General features: G+C 29.6%; 2 non-coding genes across 2 annotated transcripts; both read left to right on the top strand.

The window, feature by feature from the left end:
* The first annotated feature begins 4138 nt into the window (after nucleotides 1-4138).
* Nucleotides 4139-4211, top strand: TRNAA-UGC. The gene has a single exon. It is a non-coding gene; the product is annotated as a tRNA-Ala (tRNA).
* A 1733-nt stretch (nucleotides 4212-5944) lies between these two features.
* TRNAA-UGC lies at nucleotides 5945-6017 on the top strand. The gene has a single exon. It is a non-coding gene; the product is annotated as a tRNA-Ala (tRNA).
* Nucleotides 6018-6427: the final 410 nt, after the last annotated feature.

The raw sequence follows: 6427 nt of genomic DNA on the forward strand, positions 1-6427 counted from the left end.
TGCCATTTAACATCTCAAACTATTAGTTTTTAGACACTTTTAGTCATTCTCATGACTTTTCCAATTTTTAGTAAGGGCATTTTTGTCTCTTCATATTTTTCTTTTGTTATTTTTTCATATTTCAACCGGTTTAATTGGTTTAGGGATTTACTAAAAGATGATTAAAAAATCTTGTTACTAAAAATCAGAGGTTACCTAAAGTCCTAAACCAATTAAATTGGTTGAAATCGGAAAAATAACAAAAGAAAAATATGAAAAGACAAAAATACACTTCTAAAAATAGAAAAAGTCATGATAAAGACTAAAAGTGTCCAAGAAATAATAGTATGGAATGTTAAATGACAAAAACGATAGTCTAAGACTAAATTTAAAATTACCACCAAAGACAATGGACCTTTGATGGAATTAACTACAAAAACTCTAAATTACGTCATTTTATAGTAATACTAGTTTTATACGCGCATTGCACGTATGGATTAATACCCAATGTTTATATTTAAATAAATATTTGAAAGTATATCAATGCAAGATTATATAGGAGAATTTTATACATGAGTAATTGAATGTCAAATTTTTTTATTTAAATATCTAACTCAAAGTATATGAATCCAAGATAATATAGAAAATTCATTATAATTATTACTAAAATAAATGTTTGCAACCTTGTAAAATCGATAGTCTAAATATTTGGTCTAAAAATGATAGTCTAAATAAATACTACTTTTAATTTGAATTTTTCTAAGTGCTCTTAATTCTCTTTTGAGTAACATTGTCATTGTCTTCATCTTTACTATTTGTTCTCTTCCTTTTTGTTGGTAGTGTGTTATTTGCAATTCGGTTATTGTTTGTAGCATAGATGACAACGTCATGCAATGAGATTATGATATAGGAGCTATGGACTTTCCTTTAGGTGTTCTGTTTGGGGTTCATTTGGTTCAACCATTATTGTTGAATGAGTTATTGTGGATAAAGAAATCCTTAGTTTACGAAAAAAGATTAAATAAATTAATAAAAATTTGAAAATTTAAAATATTATGTATTCCAAAGATATTAAAAGGTAGTTTCTCGCTTCAATTTGCTGGGTAATGGGTTATTTGAGTACTTTCATTGTCAACAAATCCTCAAGTAGTTAATATGATTGGTTTCAAACTATTCTTTTTTATTTTTTTTCATGGTATTAAAGAAATACATATTTATCATTTTTTTGTGTAACTACTAATTTATTTAATTCAATAAGAGTAAAATAAAGTGATTCCGCTTCAATTTGTTGGGTTATTATTTGAGTACTCTCTTTGTCAACCAATCCCCAAGTAATTAATATAATTAGCTTCAAATTATTTTTAAAAAAAAAAATTCATAGTATTAATAAAATACTTGGTAAATAAATATATAACATTATTTTGTACTATAACTTTGATATTTAATTACAAGATATTGTAAAAATAGGATAATGGATAATGTAATGAATATCAATTGATAAATTTGAATGTAAAGAATCATTGCATGAGAGAAAATAAAGACAATATAACTAATTAAATTATTTCTCTTATTTAATTTAATTTTTTGATAATGAATAATTTTTTCAAATAAAGGTATTGTAGACACATAATTATAAATTAAAGAAATACATATTTATCATTTTTTGTTGTAGCTACTAATTTATTTAATTTAATAAGAGTAAATAGAGTGAGAAACTTAATTATGTCAAATTTGATTGAGATGAGGTTCGAACCTAAGATCATTTTAATAGAAATTAATGGGTAAGTTAAAAGTTAACGGAATAGTAACGGAGAAGAGAATATTTAACGGAAAACTTAACGGAAAATCCTAAAAGTAAGGTTAAATTAGGTAATCTCTATTAATAATATTAATCTGAATTATCTTAACCACCTATTTGATTAAATAATTCATCTGAATCATCCATTTGATTAAATAATTTGACCGTCATTTTTTCTACCCATTTTAGGCCTAACTCTCTTTGGCTCTTATTAGTATAGTAGACATTTGATTTTAAAACTTCAACCTAACATTTATTTTTTGCATTGAATTTTATTAATGTTGTTTCTTTTTTTTACATCAAAAAGTAAAGGTTTGATTTTTATCTCTAAATATAGTTTTACCACAATACTGTGCAAATTTTTTTTGTTTTGACAATTTATTACTTCTTTATTATTTATTTTTTAAAATGTAAACTAAATTGCACAACCCAATATAGTAATTAGAATGCATAATTATGCTCAAATTAGTAAAAACAACAAATATTGAAATACTCCATTTTTTCTCTTGTTAGGGCTGTCGTCCCAGGTTATTGATTCAATTTTAGTCTAAATTTGGCACATAAGATAAATTATAAGAGATTTCACACTTAAAGGTATTGTCATCTGCAACTAATTTAAGTGCATAAATCGAACTTTCAATTTTCTTATATTGTTAATTAAGATAAATATCCAAACCAAATAAATCAACATCGTCTCAAATTGAATTAATTATTACCAAAACTAAAAATATTGCCTGATCTTTAATTTTTTTCAATTTATTTTTCACACTCACGTGATTCTAACTTTGCCGCACTAATCTTAAACTCATAGCAGGATCCTGCTCTTAGAGCCACTATAAGATTCGAATCCCATATTATGACCTCCAATAATGACCTTTAAGTCATACACTTTAACCTTTAGCAACGTTTGTTTGTTGCATTGAATTTTACTCATGTTGTTACTTCTTTTTCAATTAAAAAAATACACACACACACAGAGCAACAACTACAATTTGGTTATTGTTTCTAAACCTACTTCCATAAGAAAATCAACTTATAAACTAAAATTAAACTATCAAACTTATTTAAATGGACCTATAAACAAAAATTTAAATTACATCATTTTATAGAAATTAAATAGATATTGTTTTAAAACACCTAATCTAATCTAACATGCATTTGCTATCTCTTTTGCCATCATTGTTGCTTTCGCATCATTTCTTGTTCACAACAAGTGAAATTTCCCGCTCCAAAAAATCTCATAACATTGTAAGAGGTAAATCATAACCTGACTCGATAAAATTATAGATGGATAAATTACGGTAACTCAGTAACACATTAATTAAAAAATTTGTGCCAAAAACAATCCCTACAAATGAATGAAACTGAAACCCTTATACTACATCCATTTTACATACTTATCCACAATCTGTCACCAAAAACCAACAAACTACCATGCAGGTCCACTATCATTTCCCTTTCCAAAAAATTTCAAAACGTATCGTCACTGTAGTCGAAATCTCTACCTCTATTCACAAATTAAACCCATTTCACCTCCTAACTCTTGAAAATTCACCATCTTCACTCATCTCTTTTCAAAAAGATCTACTCCCTTACCACCCTTAAAATAGAAATGTGTCACGCATGCCACACTATGAAGAACCATAATAGCCAGAAGAATTGTGCATAAAGGAAGGGAGAAAGATGGGATGTCTTTCCTATACATTTTTTTGGGTTTGATTTTTGTTAGGAAAAATGCAAGCTGCGCTATTAAATAATATTGTGGCTCTCAATCTCCTGATGCTTTAGTTAAGGTTTAATATTCACTACAAAGTGAATAAATGGCCGGTTAAGATCTTTTTATAGCATATGACCTTAATTGTTTAGCCTCCACTATTAAAGCAATTAAAGCTATTCTTTGAGTTTAAGACATCAAATAAAGATTGTCCAATATATTTCTTGTCTCTTTATTATTTGTGAGTTTCAATCTGTACTCTGAATGTATAAAGATGAGATTATTGTGTTAACTTTTGGGAGACGACACCATAGCTGCCTTGTTTACTCCAACAATTGTTTCTTAATTAATATTTTCGAACTCAAGATCTTTATCAGGGTTTTATCTTGTGTAGGGAGAGGACATCGTTTCCCAATGTGAATTGATAATCAAATAGTAGAGAAATACTCCACCAGAGAGACAGCTTTAATAAATTAATAATAGCCAAAAACAAATGAATCAGAGTGGCGCAACGGAAGCGTGGTGGGCCCATAATCCACAGGTCCCAGGATCGAAACCTGGCTCTGATAAGAGTGGCTTCCAATGTTTTTAAAATACTTCTTTCTGCATTCAATATAGATAGAGTTTTGAGTAAACAGGTTTCAGCAGGGGATGTAGCTCAAATGGTAGAGCGCTCGCTTTGCATGCGAGAGGCACGGGGTTCGATCCCCCGCATCTCCACTTTGTTTCATATGTCAATTATTAATTTTCAAACGTCCTACAGGCTACGGAGTGACTTTATTGTTAACAACAAAATTCGATCACGTCATATACTTCGTTTTTGTGTTTTTTTTTTAGATCAATTTTAAAGTTGATAGTTTAAATTAGAGGATGTATCCAAATAAGGGTGTTCAATCGATTAATCGAACCGAACTTTTTATTACCGATGTTTTTAAAATTTTAAAAACCGTTAATCGAATCGAACATTTTATTACCGAATTTACCGAATCAAAAAAAAAATCTTTAAAATAATTAATATAATAATAAATAAATTCAATTAAAACAATACATATAAAAATAAATCCATAAGAAAATATAAAAAAACAATACCATAACAACACTACAAATTTATAAGGATTTTACATATTAGATTATTTATTTATTTAAAATTTCAGTTAACTGTTTGGTTAATTTGGTTAACCGAAGTTTTGAACCGAATTAACTCTTAACTGAAATTTTAAGAAAACCTTTAACCTTTAACCTTTAACCTTTAACCATAGATAGAACCTTTAACCTTTAACCTTTAACCTTTAACCTTTAACCATAGATAGAATTAGTGATGAATAAATCACGGTAACTTAATAACACCTTAATTTAAAAAAATAATAATAATAATATGTGCTTAAATCATCACTACAAAAAGATGAAACTGAAACTCCTACAAATGATCTTACATCCTTACCCACAATCTATCACCAAAAACTAAGAAACTGCCATGCAGCAGGTCCACAATCATTTTCCTTTTCAAAAAATTTCGAAACATATCGTCTATGTAGTTGAAATCTCTATCACCATCCTCCATTCACAAACCCATATTTCATTTCCTAACTCTTGAAAATTCACCATCTTCCACTCACCTCTTTAATAAAAAAAAAAATAAAAAAAAAATCTACCCCCTTACCCCCTTAAAATAGAGAAGTCACGCACGCCACACCATGAAGAACCTTAATACCCAGAAGAATTGTGCATAAAGGGGAGAAAGATGGGACGTCTCTCCTATACATTTTTTTGGGTTTGATTGTTGTTGGAAAAAATGCAAGCCATTAAATAATATTGTGGCTCTCAATCTCTTGATGCTTTAGTCCAGGTTTAATTTAATACTCACTACAAAGTGAATAAATGGTTAAGATCTTTTTATAGTATATGAACTTAATTGTTTGGTCTCCACTATTTAAATAAAGTTGCTAATATTTCTTGAGTTTAAGACATTAGATAGAGATTGTCCGATATATTTCTCGTGTGAGTTTCAATCCTATTCCGAATATACAGAGACCGGATTGTTGTGTAAACTTTTGAGGGCGACATCATACAGAGACCGGATTGTTGTGTAAACTTTTGAGGGCGATATCGTTGTAGTGAGTCTGCACCGATAGCAGCCCTAATTACTCCAACGATTGTTTCTTAATACTTTCGAACTCAAAATCCTTTTTATTTGTGTAAGGGGTAGGGGGACGACATCGTTTGCCAATGTGAATTCATAATCGAATAGCAGAGAAATACTCCACCAGATTGATGGATAAATAGATTAATAATAGAAACAAAAAAAATCAGAGTGGCGCAGCGGAAGCGTGGTGCCCATAACCCACAGGTCCCAGGATCGAAACCTGGCTCTGATAAGAGTGGCCTCCGATGCTTTTTGCATACTTCTTTCTTGATTTGATATAGATAGCATTTTGAGTAAAAAGGTTTCAGCAGGGGATGTAGCTCAAATGGTAGAGCGCTCGCTTTGCATGCGAGAGGCACGGGGTTCGATCCCCTGCATCTCCAGTTTGTTGTGTTTATATACATACCGAGTGACTTTTCTTTTGGTTAAGAACGAAATTCGATCACGTCATATACTTCGTTTTTTTTTTCTTTATTTAAATCAATTTTAAAGTTGATACTTTAAATTAGAGGATAAGGGTTTGTATGCACATAGATAGAGAACATATCTTTTTTTTTTCTTTTTTTTCTTTTTTTTCACTTTCTCAACTTATTGAAGGACAAAAAAATCAATACTGTCTCTACCATGGTTGAAAAAATCGCTAGACACTTCTCGGACGCTCGGGGAGTGCCTAGCGCCTGGGACGTCTAGGCGGGGATTAACCAGCGTCTTGGCATCCGTGTATTTTTTTATTTCATTTTTTATTTTTTAAAGACTAATAATTATAAACTACGTAGTATATAATACTTTAATA

The sequence above is a fragment of the Ipomoea triloba genome, chromosome 8 (assembly GCF_003576645.1).
Source record: "Ipomoea triloba cultivar NCNSP0323 chromosome 8, ASM357664v1".
Classification (NCBI taxonomy): Eukaryota; Viridiplantae; Streptophyta; class Magnoliopsida; order Solanales; family Convolvulaceae; genus Ipomoea; species Ipomoea triloba.